The sequence below is a fragment of the Anneissia japonica genome, unplaced genomic scaffold (genome assembly GCF_011630105.1).
Source record: "Anneissia japonica isolate Jap-2015-1 unplaced genomic scaffold, ASM1163010v1 scaffold287833_len2544123_cov190, whole genome shotgun sequence".
Classification (NCBI taxonomy): domain Eukaryota; kingdom Metazoa; phylum Echinodermata; class Crinoidea; order Comatulida; family Comatulidae; genus Anneissia; species Anneissia japonica.
The window spans coordinates 1,823,192-1,837,506 of NW_022757233.1; the positions used below are offsets into that span (position 1 = coordinate 1,823,192).

The 14,315-nt window shown below is 33.2% G+C and overlaps 1 long non-coding RNA gene across 1 annotated transcript; it reads right to left on the minus strand.

Annotated features, from left to right (window-relative positions):
• Positions 1-231: 231 nt before the first annotated feature.
• Positions 232-4,918, minus strand: LOC117124586. Its single transcript, XR_004447993.1, has 3 exons — positions 4,826-4,918; positions 3,146-3,607; positions 232-1,806 (listed from the first exon to the last, which is right to left on the minus strand). It is a non-coding gene; the product is annotated as an uncharacterized LOC117124586 (long non-coding RNA).
• Between the last annotated feature and the right edge of the window lie 9,397 nt (positions 4,919-14,315).

Here is a 14,315-nt window from a genome sequence, read left to right on the forward strand (position 1 = left end):
AGATTCAGTGTGTATGTGGGTGTGGGAGTGGGGAAGCATATGTTTACTCCTATTTTATGAGCAAGCGAAAAGTTCATTGTGGTTACAACCTAGAAGAGCCTATGCGACAAAAACATTTGGATGAAACAGTATAATATTACAGCACAGAGGATACTGGTCCAAATTATGCTTATGGTAATGATAAATTATAACGATAAAATGACAAAAAAAAATTCATTTTGTACTGTAGATCTTAGATTAATATTTATTACCTTTGCAGTCACAATTATATAATAATATAATAACATATTTATACAAATGAATGCCAAGTGCTGAAACTACAAAGTTAATATACTGGAGGTTTATACTAATATATTCACTGAAGTCGACTGTTAATAAAAAATATACTGTATATTTCTTGCCCTAGAAATTATAAGAAAACAACTACAATTAATAATTAAGTTTAGTATTGTTTAACCTCAGTGATTCTTACAGTAAAATTAAGCATCAAGAACATTGAGAATTTAATTTGATACAGAGATGTGTCACTAATATAAAGAGGTAACTTAACCAAGCATTTATGGTGATGAGCTGAATATTGCACTGAAGAAACATTGCACAGTAATAGGATTTTATACATAACTTGTATTAGTACAGTAAAACAAAGGTTCCAGTTTTGTTTCTTTTCTTGCGCATTACTAAAGATAAAATTATTAAGCAAAACCTGAGAAGACTGCTTCATTGAATTACTACTATACTATACTAAATATAATTCACACCATAATATTATTAATAACAAAACAATAATAATAATAATAAAATATATCAATAGAAATAATTGAAAAAATGTAGATTACAAAAGATCTGTCCACTGAACAAGATTTAAAACATGGATAGCAAATTTGTGGTGAGCTTCTTATCGCTGACTGGGAAAACATGCATTATAATACAATATAATTACAAAATATTTGTATAATATACAGATAATTTAGCATAAAATGTGAACAATATTTTTTTTAAAATAATGTAAAACATTGGTTGGTCATTTAAAATGATTAAAAAAACAGACATACTGTAAATTCCAAAAGTTTTCATTACTATGATACAGTGCATTAATTCAGTGATATGCAGTATGAAGCTTCTAGAAGAAATTTAATTATGTTACTAATCTTGAGTGATGTTCTTGTATTGAATATTTCAAAGTACTGTACTACTCTATAATGTGTATGTTTTTGTATCATATCAACATTTCACTACTGTACATACAATATCATTAAAATCCCCCCTTGTTTTACGGAATATAAAACCAAAACATTGTTTGCGACGATATTTTTCACTTTAACACACATAACTGAACACAAAATTATTAGTGTAGAAATTCACTTAACTTAACCACCAAGCTATTCAACTCCTCTGCAATAAACATAGTTCTACCAATGGCATATTAATCCGTGATCAGAGATATAAGATGGTTAGATAATTTAAATAAAATAATGATACTTCATAATTAATTGCATAGATTTCATAATTACAGTGACATCATGAAATAGGGGTAGTAAATATTTGTTAGCCTATAAAATGCTGCATGTCATTTTACTATAATTAAAGTAGTTAATTCTCTGAGGGGGCCAACAAAATATTTTTCCTAAGCAATTTTTAAGAATTGCACAATATGTAATATGTATACTTCATTGTCCTTGCACAGCAATTAAATTACACACTATAAAGTAGAAAGTATTAATGCTAGGTTTGTACTTTAAATTCCAGGTTTAGGTCAAACAATGATTTCATCTCACAATACAAGGCTTGGTTTCAAAATATCTAAAGCTGAAAGAAAAAATAAGTATGTATCATTATACAGGAGTAAAAAGATTGTTGCATAATTACGACATTTTTTTTGTATATATATTCAGTTTATCATTCATTTATTTAGTCATCCATTTTTATAATTATTTAACCAGACAGGTTCAAAGTTACAATGAAAATAGATTGCTAAATGTAGTGTAAAATGTTTCTTGGATTTTTCTATGATCAATATTTTTTAGATTATACATACTGTATGTAAGATCATGAATTGTGAGAAAGACAGAACAGTTCTTTGTGTGCGTGAGGTGAGTGTATTCAGCAACTGTAGAATGATTGAAAATACAAAAAGTTCTTTATGTTATTAGGCATAAAAACTTGGATTTAATTCCAATTTGACTGTTTGCATACAATATACACAATATATTTTTTATAAATAGACTTAATTGTTTTTGTAAATTTACAATTAAATTATCCCATTGTTTTACATTGTCCCTATTATCTTTTCCCGAGTGGCTTGAATACAATATACAATACATTGTCTGTAGAGAAGAAATAGATTTAGTTACGTTTTTGTAAAGTTACAATGCAAACTATCGTATTGTTTTACATTGTCCCTATTATTATAAAATTTTGACAAATGTTTCTCTAAAGTTATCCTCACACGTAGCTAAAACAATAATAAATGACAAAATTTTATGTGAGCAATAACCAAAATGTGACCAGTAATTAAATTACCAAAAATGATTAAATTTAACTTAAAATACAGTATCATCTTTGAAATTATGAAATAGGAAACGAAAAAAGAATGAAAACCACGTTTTTTTGTAGATGTATGACCACACTTACAGTAATATTAAAGAATTGATTAAGGGATGCAATCTTTCAAAGAAAAAAAAACAACTAAGTTAACAAGAATATAAAAGAAATTCTATTGTTTTTTCCTGGGACAGTCAGATTATACATTGACCTAGAAATTTGTTTTCAATAATATTTTTCCACTGATTAATATATAGCAAATTTATCTATAGCTGGATATCTGGGTATATATTTTAAAACGTGAGGAAGACACATGGTTTTAAAATTTTTTAAAGTACTGTAGGACCCAATAATTAACTGTTTCATTGGGCTGATATTTTTCAGAATAGTTGAACAGCAGCATCAGATAAGATATAATAAGCCTCAATTAGTTTACCAAAAGAAAACAAAAAATGTATTTGTTATATGCATGAAGTTACTGTATCCATGGTGTATGTACTGTACAGTATGAGGAATGAGCAAAATATAAAGTACTGTATGAATACCCTCAGAAATGATTATGGATGTTTTATAAAACTGATTACTACTTTGGCGTATTACTTACTTTCAGCAGTCTTTTCATAAGGTGACTGGTTGTCGATATCAGCTTGATCAAGTCTCAGGATCCTCAACGATTTTCGGTTAATACGGTAGCTTGTTCTGATCAATTTTCAATAAAAACATCCTCGTTGGCAACATTCAATCAAAATTCTTTTGTTTTTAATCTGCACTGTGATCTTTTTTTTTCATTAAAGTAGAATGAGTACATTAGGTAAGAGTCCATCTCAAAAGATATTAATTAGTAAGTCCGATATATGGAATTCTCAAAACAAGTCCAGACCAATGGAGTCTCACAGATGTTATGCAACACTCCAAATCAGTAGTATTCGCCAGTCCTGAGAACATCGATATTCTTTTAACAATACAGCGTTCTAAGACAGCGTTGATGGAAGGTCTTTATGCACTTTGTCTGTATTCCAAACCTCTCACTTATATAAATTGTCAGTACAGCTCTGTAGATGCGAATCTTGTAAAGGTTTGTATGTTGTGAAAAAAATAAAAAATAACAAACTATATTTAAATACGAATATTCCTCAAAAAATATTCTCTCTCTCTCTCTCTCTGTCTCTTGGCCTGCCTACTGAACTAATGCTATCTGGCTGTGGTTAGTTCGTCAACGATATACTACGGGTAAGCCATAAAAAGTATTATGAATTGAGATTGTGAATGCAATATACATACTATACAATATAATTAATTATAATAATAATAATTACAATACCGTATAATACTCTTTAAAAAAATAGTATATTTTATATATATTTTTTTTAATTTTTAGGAAAATAACATATAATAGGCATGGCCTATATGGTGAGTTGGATAACCGAGCGGTTAAAGGAGGGGAACCTCCGTGTACAGTTATAATATCGGATCGGTTAGAACGGCACGTACGCCTAGGTTCTGGTTGTGAAACAGTTCTTCACGGATAAGGACTATAAACAGTTTAATTACTTCGAGACGAGTAGGGGGTTTAGCTACCCCTACTGAAGAGTGTCGCTGGTACCGGTTTACCGGGTAGCTCAGACACGTAGAGACCCTTAGGAGAGAAGCAAGTTACATAGAGTAAGAGCCGTCCACACCTTGAGTGCTTTGAGACTATTTCGGTGTGAAGCGCTTTATATAAATCTATTTACTAAAATGTTCACATCAATCATCGTAGAAGCTACAAAGCCTTAAAATATGTTTAATTCATTTCGCAACAAAAATGAGCAAATTGGTGGCGAAACAATTACTTGAAGCTAGAGTAAAAATCACCTCAGCCCCAAAAGAAAGGACCCTACCCTGCCAATATACCAGGATTAGCAGGCTGGAGCCATAGAGACCAGCCCAGACTAGGGCCTACGTCTGTAACATTTTAATGTTCAATCGCAAGTTGGATAGGGCCGGACGTCTCCAGCCCTGACGGGGCAGTAGGCACCTACATGCTTATATACTCTAATCCTCAACCCTACTTATGCAGACTGGGCTAGGCCTAACTTGAGCCTCCTCAGGCCAATGTCCTATGTCACAATGTAGGCCTAGCTAGGGGCCGGGCATAGCCCAGCGGGTCAAACTCTCCTATATAATACGAAGCCTAGGCCAGGCCTGTAGAGGCCTAAGCTAGTAGGCTGGATAGAGTCTGACAAAGCATTCTTCTTGTTGACTGTGTTGTTAAAGAGTTTTGGAAAAAACATTCTAGGCCTACCTGTATACTGTAGTTTTATATATTTTCTAAATTTTGAAATACACAAAAGCAAGTCCATATTTCATGATGCTATCGTGTACTACTATATCGCTAGGCCAAGGTCTTGTCCTTACACAAAAGTAAATCTTCCATTTGTTGGGGTTTTAAAAATACATAGAAAAGCAGTATATATTTATAAGCTTGTTAACACTATATTTTAATTTCATACAAATATTTTATTTAATTAATAATAAGATTTGTTTCAAACACTAAAAATCCATTATTGGAGTAGTGGGTTACCCCCTCTCGGTATGCCTATCCGTTAGTACTAGAGAGAAGGTTAGGAAGTGGTTGCTTGCTAACGGAGATCATTAATGATCAATGACGAAAGTTAACAGATAATCAATTGCATTACTTCTCACAAGTTAACAATTACGTATGTACTAACTAACTGCAGAATCAGGTGAGTTAGCTGAGCTGGACTTGTTATTATTTTATCTGTTTGACGCTAAATTATACTGAAGAGTCCTACAAGTTTATTTCATTTCTTATCATCAGCCATCAAGAGCTGTTATCCACCAAACACACAATAACGATAAATACAATACAACAATAAATATAATTTCAGCTATAATGGGACTTACATAACATTCTTAACGTTACTCTGTGTCTGTGGGTGTCGTGGTCATTTGTCGCCACTCATCCCTGTCAAGCATGGTCTTCTTTAGTTCGTCCCGTTCAAGTTTTGTGCCTTCCTTTAGAGGGGCAAGCATGGTCAGGCGGGGTCTCCTTAATTCCTTTTTCTCTTCAGGTTTCCAAGGAAGAACTCGAGGAGACATAAGACCGGTTTTAATGTGAGGGGAGAGTGTGGCACATTAATGTTTTAAAAGTGTCAATGTAAAGAAGCAACAGATAGGGATGTAAAACCACAGGAATAAGAACATTATCAGCTTACAGCACTTTTTTTTTCTTCATTTTCACTAAAATTAGAGATCCTATCAAATAAAGTTATTCACAGAACAAGCGTGGAGTACAAAGATAATTTTATTTTATATAATGTCCATCTCCTCTATACAATATTTTGTGAGCCTAATTTGGTCGCGACCCATCGTTTGAACATAGGCTTTGAACTGTTATGAAGTCATTGGTATAAATACAAAGACTAGAAAATAGAGCTAAGAGGCCTTCTTGGCATCATACGCTAAACAATGCTAGTTATTAATCAGTATTACCCACTTTATATGTGTCGGCACCGAATAAAAGTTACTACTGTTATTGCTACTAAAATATGAGACCCCGTCACATAAATCTGATTAACATTAGGGGCGGGATTAGTATGGGGGGGGCGCCTGCGACGCGCTTCCCCCTTTTATCAACTTTTTTTTTAGATAATTGAATGGATACTCAATTCCATAGAAAGGTTGATTCTATGTCACATCGCGCAATGCATAGCTACAAAGAAAGTTTAAGCGCATATGCACCAGCCGGGAAACTTTCATGCAATCAAGCACTCGCTATAACAAAAAAAAAGAAAAATTTACACCCACAGTGTTTAAGTCTTCTTTTCCTACCAAAAACACCCTAGGAGAGGGCTATTCATAAATCCACTGGGTGAGAAATAGAACACTTGTAAGTTACTCAATGTTAATATACAGTAGCGGATTTTGATGTTTGATGAATTTTTTTAACGGATTTTGGATATTAGTTTTCCTTTTTGCTGATTTTTTTTATTATTATGCTCGATGTTGCTGAGAAATTTCATCATGTTTTCTAGAAGTGAAATTTCTCTTTTGAAATGGTGTACATTTATTAGCCTTTGCAAGTTGTCAAAGATTATGCTTGAGAAATTCATGGAACAGGCACTAAGACCCACAGCTGTGAAGAGATGAATTATTATTAATTTAATGACACATTTCATATTTGCATATTGCAGGTACCCTGTATATTTAAATTTCTAATAAAATACATACACCTATTTTTTTTTTCTTTTATTTGTTACTGAAAACTACCATGCTAGATAGTCAAAATCGACTTAATACGACCTCATATTCCTCAAATGAGCTGGGCTTCAAAGGGGCTTCACCCCATTGGACCCCAACTAGAGCTCTGCCCCTGGACCCCGCCGGGGGTCCTAGGCCGCCCTCTGACCCCGAGCCTAAGGCTGCTCGCTTCGCTCGCTGATTGCCCCTTCCCCCTTTTCTGGCAGGCTGGACCCGTCCCTGAACATAAACAAGGTCGGAGTACAAAATATTCTATTGTAATTCCGACGACACTACAAAATATTTTTGGCCCTATTTTGGGTCGCGGTCTATAGTTTGAAGAGTTGTAAACCATCTATAGAGTTGATTTGTTAAGTTTCCATTCATGGATTAAGGTCTTGTAGATCATGTCTGACTCAGCTATTATAAATTTTCAAGGTTTACATAATGGTAAAGAGACAAGGGCGTTCCCTTTGATGTCCTTAATCTCTATCTTGGTTGCCGTAAAGTCCTTCACTCTGTAGATCATGAGCGTTTAGAAGTCAATTCCATGGCTACATATAGTTAACAGTGGGCGGTTCCATCGGGGGGGGGGGGACGAGTGCCCGTCCGCTCCCCCCCCCACCTTCAGTCTCGCCGACAAATTAAAAAAAAATTGAGAAAAGATAAAGGGAAGAAAGAAAGAGGGAAAAAGTGTACCCATGGGTTCAGTGACGGATCCAACAGAGGGCGAAAGGAGAGCTCGATTATTTTACCACTCACTAATTTGGAATTTTCTATTGATTGAAAACAAACAAAAGCTATATTCCCAACGCATAAATCATGATTTAAAAAGGCCAAAAGGCGGATACCTAAAGACAGATTTTTTTAGCCGGAATGTAGTACCCAGCTATAGAACAACTATAGGCCTACATGCTCAACATGGAGTAACGCTTGCGCGTTCTCGTGCGAAAATCCGTAGTCCACCGACCCTTAGGAGCCCTTTTGATGCCCCTACCAATGGGGGTCCAGGGTCCTCGCTCTATATATCACACTGATCCTAAATGGCTTTGTTAATAACATCATGATGTGTCTCTGACAGCGACTGTATGACATATACGCCTATTATATTAATCCAGTGGGGGTGGGATGCCCAGCCGGCCAGGGCCACCCTACATTTGTCAAAATTGAAAAAAAAAATGAGATAACATTTTAAAATGTTAAGACTGAATGAGTGCCATTTCCGGGCATCTAAAGGTGCCACAATCCTAATTTGCTTTGCGACTACCCAGTATAGAATGGACTGGCTATAGGTCCTTTGATCAGGCCTTTCCGATGCCCGTGAGGGGAGGGGTGTCTAAGGAAGGAGGAGCATACGAGGGAGCATAACTGCCGTCGGGAGGAAGTTAATAATTTTGTCGAGAAACACTGCTTTGAAAAAGCATTTTTACCGTTTGAGAGTGCCATTTCCGAGCGTCTGGAGGGGCCTATTCGTAAAATTTGCTCCAAGGGCCACTGATCCTTAAGGGCCCCTTCGGCGCCCCTACCCATATTTCCCAGTAGGGTCCTCGCTCTATAGCACCCTGATCCAAAGGGCTTTGCTAATTATAATAAATGATTAAATAATAATGATTAAATATATTAATAATAATTATTATTATTATTAGCATTATAAATAATAATATTATGCAAATAATAATTATAATAATAATAATATGAAAATAATAATTACTCTTATTATAAATAATAATAATATGAAAATAATAATAATAATAATAATAATAATAATAATGATAATAATAATAATTATTAGTATTGTTATTATTAGTAGTAGTATTATTCGACTGGTGTAGATTCATCTATCCAGGTTGACAATAATAAATATCAATTACAACTTTATATCTCTGGATACAGCAGAAAACAAAAGAACTTACGTTTTAAGCTTTCGACCATCACTGTAGTTTTGTTCACAATGACACACGATGGAAATTGCGTCATAGGGATTGTGACGTCAGCGGTGAGGCTGGGTGGGCCTGTTCCATGTCCCCCTCCTCCATTCCTGCCTTTAAAGTGTTGTTCCATATGTTTGGAGGATTATATTTTCCACCATCTCCATTCAACGTTGGTCTGTTGGCCCTGATGTAGACTGCTTCCTTGACCCCTCTCTCAAACCATCTTGGTTCCACAGTTAGGATGTTAGCCTTATTAAATTTGACGCTATGGCCCGGAAACACATATATATGTTTTTAATATGTCTACCAGGATGGGTTATAGATAACGACTTATCTTATATATATATATATATATATATATATATATATATATATATATATATATATATAATATATATCAGTTAAAAAATAGCTGCTGTACCGCTGCAAATATCATTCATTCATTGTAGCAGTTAAATGAAATACATGTATCAGTTTTATAGCAGTTACATAAATATATTGAAAAGCAAGTATCAGTTAAAGTGGTATATCTTTAAATATTAAAAAAAAATACATTAACATCCAGATCATAACGTTTTTAAAATTGTTAAAATAATAATAGATCAATACGAACATTTAAAAATATATTTAGAGAAATATATGCCTAAAAAAAATACATTAACATCCAGATCATAACGTTTTTAAAATTGTTAAAATAATAAAAGATCAATACGAACATTTAAAAATACATTTAGAGAAATATATGCAGCAAAAATGGCTAGTTATTATTATTATTATCATCATCATCATCATCATCATCATCATCATCATTATTATTACTATAATTAAATATTATTATGATTATTATTATTATTATTATTATTATTATTATGATTCGGTCCGACTTGAAGAACTCCGTACCGAATGGGACAAAATCAGAGAGAGTACCCTTTACAGGGCCGGCGGAACGTTTTCAAAGTGTGGGACCCACTTATAAGATGAATGGGAATATATGAATCATGCACATCTGGAATCAACTCCAAGGGGTGGGGGTTAACATTTTTCCCAAAAAACATAAGGGGATCCGGGGGTGCTTGTAGAGCCCACAAATGAAAAAATCTACCACAAATGTAAAAATAACCTCAAATGTCAAAACATTCCACCTTCGCAAATGTCAAAATAACTGCAAATGTCATAACATTTCAACCACAAATGTAAAAATAACCACAAATGTAAAAAAAAAAATCGCCAACAAATGTAAAAATCTGTTTAACAACAAATGTAGTAACATTTCACCTACAGATGTAAACATTTCCATTTTTACCTCAAATGTCATAACATGTCAACTGCAAATGTAAAACTTTTCCTAAGAAATTAAATACTTAAAATATTGAAAGACCCTAAATCCTATAGTAGAGCAGCTAAAGCATCAAGTTGCGCATTTTAGTAGAGCAGCTAAGGCCCAAGCTGTGCACTTAATTACCAAAGCATAAAACTTGGCACAAAATATCTTTGATATGTGTAGATTTATAGATTTACTATGGCCGCCAATTTGAATTATAAGGCCCTCTAAAAGAAGAGTTCCATATATCTTGGCAACGGATAAGTGTAGAGACTTAATTTTGGTCCCAAATTGTTTGGAACATACTTGTTTCGATTTACACTAATGCAATGTTTTGTCCAAAAGGGACTGGAAATGACATTTTATAAATTTTGACCTACAAAATTTACAGTATATCCATATCTCTATAACCGTTAATCACGGAAACCTAATTGTTCAGAACATGCATGTTTCTATTTGCACTAATGTAACGTTTTGTCTAAAAGTGACACGAAATAACCTTTCTGACCTTTGGCTCTAGGTACTTTGTAGCATATGTATATATTTGCTTTTAGTCCGAAAGTGATTAGAAATTACATTCCTGATCTTTGATCCTAGATAACCAGCATAATTATACATATCTGTGTATCAGATATATATGCTCTAATCTATAGGCTCTAATGAAGAAGTTTGTCCTATGGTCAACGGATATATATCTGACATCTGACTTATAATTACCTTAAAATATCGATCAAATTCTTTCTAAATTTACTTACAGTTTTACTTCTCTAAAATTATAGGGATTATGGTCTTAAATGCCTAAATGCTTCTATCTTGAAAATCTTGTTGGAGAATGCTTATTTTGATCTTTGACCTTAGTAATCTAACATTCCTTATTTATTTTATTTAATCATTTATTTATTTTATTTATCCATAACTAGATTTTAAATGATGTTTCCTTCCAAAGACAATGGATGTTTGACAGATGTTTTAATGGCTCCTGAGCCACAAAATCTGGAATGCAAATATTTATATTTTTGTTTTTATTTATATATATTTATTAATTTGTTACTTTTATTTGAGGTGGCATTTCTAAAATACAAAGTATTCACACTGAGGTTTCAAGTTATATCAGACAATTGTTACCAAAATACCACAAAAGGGCTGTAAACTACTCTATCAAAATGGTTTTTAATGTAAAAGAATAGAGCACATCATTAACTTTATAATGATCTCAATCGGACAATTATAAGTAAAGTTAAGCTATTTTGAATTATACTTAATTATCTATAAACTGGCATATAAAAAAAAGGCTTTAAAAGTACTGAAAAAATTAAAGAAAAAATCACAGCAGGAGTCAAAGAAACTTCATAGCATCAACACACTACGACATAAGTGCACTGGACGGCTGATTTTGTTGCCTTAGAAATCATTTTTTTTTTTTTTATATTCCTATGCACATGATCAAATAAAAACCGGTAAATTCTTGAATACGCAAATCAATGGCATTGCAGACTCTCAAAACCCTGACTTAACAGCAGAAGTCAAAACACTACAGTATAAAGTCGAGGCATTAGAGGGTCGTGCACGTCGTAACAACTCCCGGAAGGCTCGGAACAAGGTAAAACCACGGAGGACTACTAATTTTATTAGCAAATCAATAGGAATACAACTCGAAAAAGATGATATTCAACGAGCTCATCGGATCGGTGCAACACCCAAAAAAGGCATACATCGCTCGATTATAGCTTATTTTTATAAATACATAGTTAAAGAAGAAGTAAGGAAAACCGCTCCAAAGAAAAAGCCTACATTTAAAAAGAATATCGTTTTATCAATGATTTTACTAGTACAGTTGAGTCGAGGAGAAAGGACTTAGCAGGCATTTTGAAAGAAAAGAGAAGGGAAGAAGTTCGTGCTTGGCTTCAGTATGATCGGCTAAAGTTTGTTACTCATCAAGGTATAGTGAAAACTATTACTGCAGTCCCAGTTGAATTAAACCAAGGAAAAAGAAGCGCTAAACAAAAACATCCAAAGAAAACGAAAGAAACGGAACAAAGTACAAAATCCTAGGAAAAACAAACAAGAAAATCAAGTAGGTATGCTGATTTAGAAGTTGAACGGGACAGTGATGAAAATTATTAAAATGTATGTATAATAACATTGTGCTGTACTATATGCTAAACCTGGTAGATGTATCGTCTACAATTGAATGAGAAGGCTAAGGGATTCTGTTTTTTGTTTTTTCTCCCCCATCTTTTAGAGGACAATGCATCCTAAAGTACAGTACAAATTTAAATGTACAAATTTAAAAGCAATAATAAAAAAGGAAGAAGATTGATAAAGTTTTTGCCCCTATTTTGATGTCTCGTTAACATCATGATTATAAGTGTTAATTGTTTTTTTATATGTATTTGTTTTCTACCAGTTGACATTGTTCTAAACTATAAATATTTAAGATATGCCCTTTATTTAAATGAAATGTGTAGTTATCACACAAGAGCTAATGGTCACCCATGCTCATTTGCATACTATACCATGAACAGCATATTCTGATTATACGGCTAATCAGGTATTACTTAGTTATAGTGTTTTTTATGTACGTTACCTCCTGTTTTACAGTAGCATATTCTTTATAAATATCAGTAATTAGTATAATAGTGTCCATGAATTGCCGCGGAATTGGGGATCAGAAAAAATATTGATGTACTCCATTTCTTGCAGGAAAACAACATGACATAATTTGTTTACAGGACGTTCATCTAACTAAAGACATAGAATCACACGTAAAATAAGTTTTGGGGGATCTCTGTCTCTTTAGCTATGGCACTTCAAATTCCAGAGCAGTAGCAATTATTTTTTTTAACAAATTGAATGTCACCATCCACACAACAACTTAGACGGACAAGTGTGGAAATTGATTAGCACTTGACGTCATAATAGAATCCATTCGATTAACGTTTCATTTCATTTCATTCTGGTTTATTATTAAAAACAACAAAAATTGACATTGCAGTATTGAACTGAATTGCGTCAATCTAACAAAATTAAGCAAAGATAAACAACATTAACACAAATCACAACACAGTATATACATGCAAAAGGTATATATATGATTTAACAGTGTTAACGGCTACCTTGATTTATGTTACATGCACCTATTTGTTTCTAGCCGTACCTATTGTGTAATGGAGTGTATCTGGTGGTATTTGAATCTGTTCAACCATGAAGCCTCCGTGGTCTAGTGGTTATGACACTCGCCTTGACAGCGAGAGGTCGCAGGTTCGAGTCCCGCCAGAGGCATTTTATTACACAATTTCTTTATTCATTTATTTACAGGACTACATTCGTTGAGAGCTATGCTACACGATGTATTTATTAAGTCCTTTATTTGAACACTGTATTTACCTATTTGTATTTACAAATCGTCAATCCGCACTAGTAAAAACCTTTCCAATGCCACTCATTTTAATTCTCCAAATCACAGCATCACTGATATCAAATGTACCCTCATAGCTAGCAACTTTACATCATTGAAAGATCGCCGTGTTACCGAGCTTAAACTCATTCTGAAGCACAAAACCCACATTGTAGGTCTTAATAAAAGACATTGATTTTCTTAGTGGCTACAGCTTTCCATGGTGTACGGTAAGAATGGCCCCGGAAAAAATGCCCCAGGAAAATATGGCCCCGGTAAATATGGCCCCGGTAAAAATGGCCCAGGTAAAATTGGCCCCAAATGACTGGTAGGTAAAAATGGCCCCAATAATAAAAATTCAGTATTAAAACTGATTTTTTTTAAATCATTATATGCATTTCTTTTAACTGAAATAATTTAGTTTTTAAAAAGGAATCTAACATCAAATAAATTGCCATTTACATTTTAATTTTTGCTGGAATTACATATTCAACATTGGTAAAATATTCAAAGAATAAAAAAAAAGCCATGAATAACACTTTTTATTTTTTTTTCCATTTAAATATTAAAAAATAGCAACAACAAAATCAATAAATCATGCATTCACTAATACTAAAATAATTTATTTGTGGCCAATTTCACAGAATCACAATTTTCCAGAAATTCAATCCGGGTATTGGTAAACCCCACAAACAATGAGTTTATATGAACATCAAATTTTTATTATTTTTTTTTTTTTTAGAATTAGAGAGTTCTACAATCATAATTAAAAGGTTTGGATGGGGTTCGCAGTGTGTTTGGAGGTTTGTGGTGTATTTGCAAGTATTTTTTTTCACGAAAAAAAAAATCAACATTTTAACCAAAAAATAGGTTCTTAAGAATA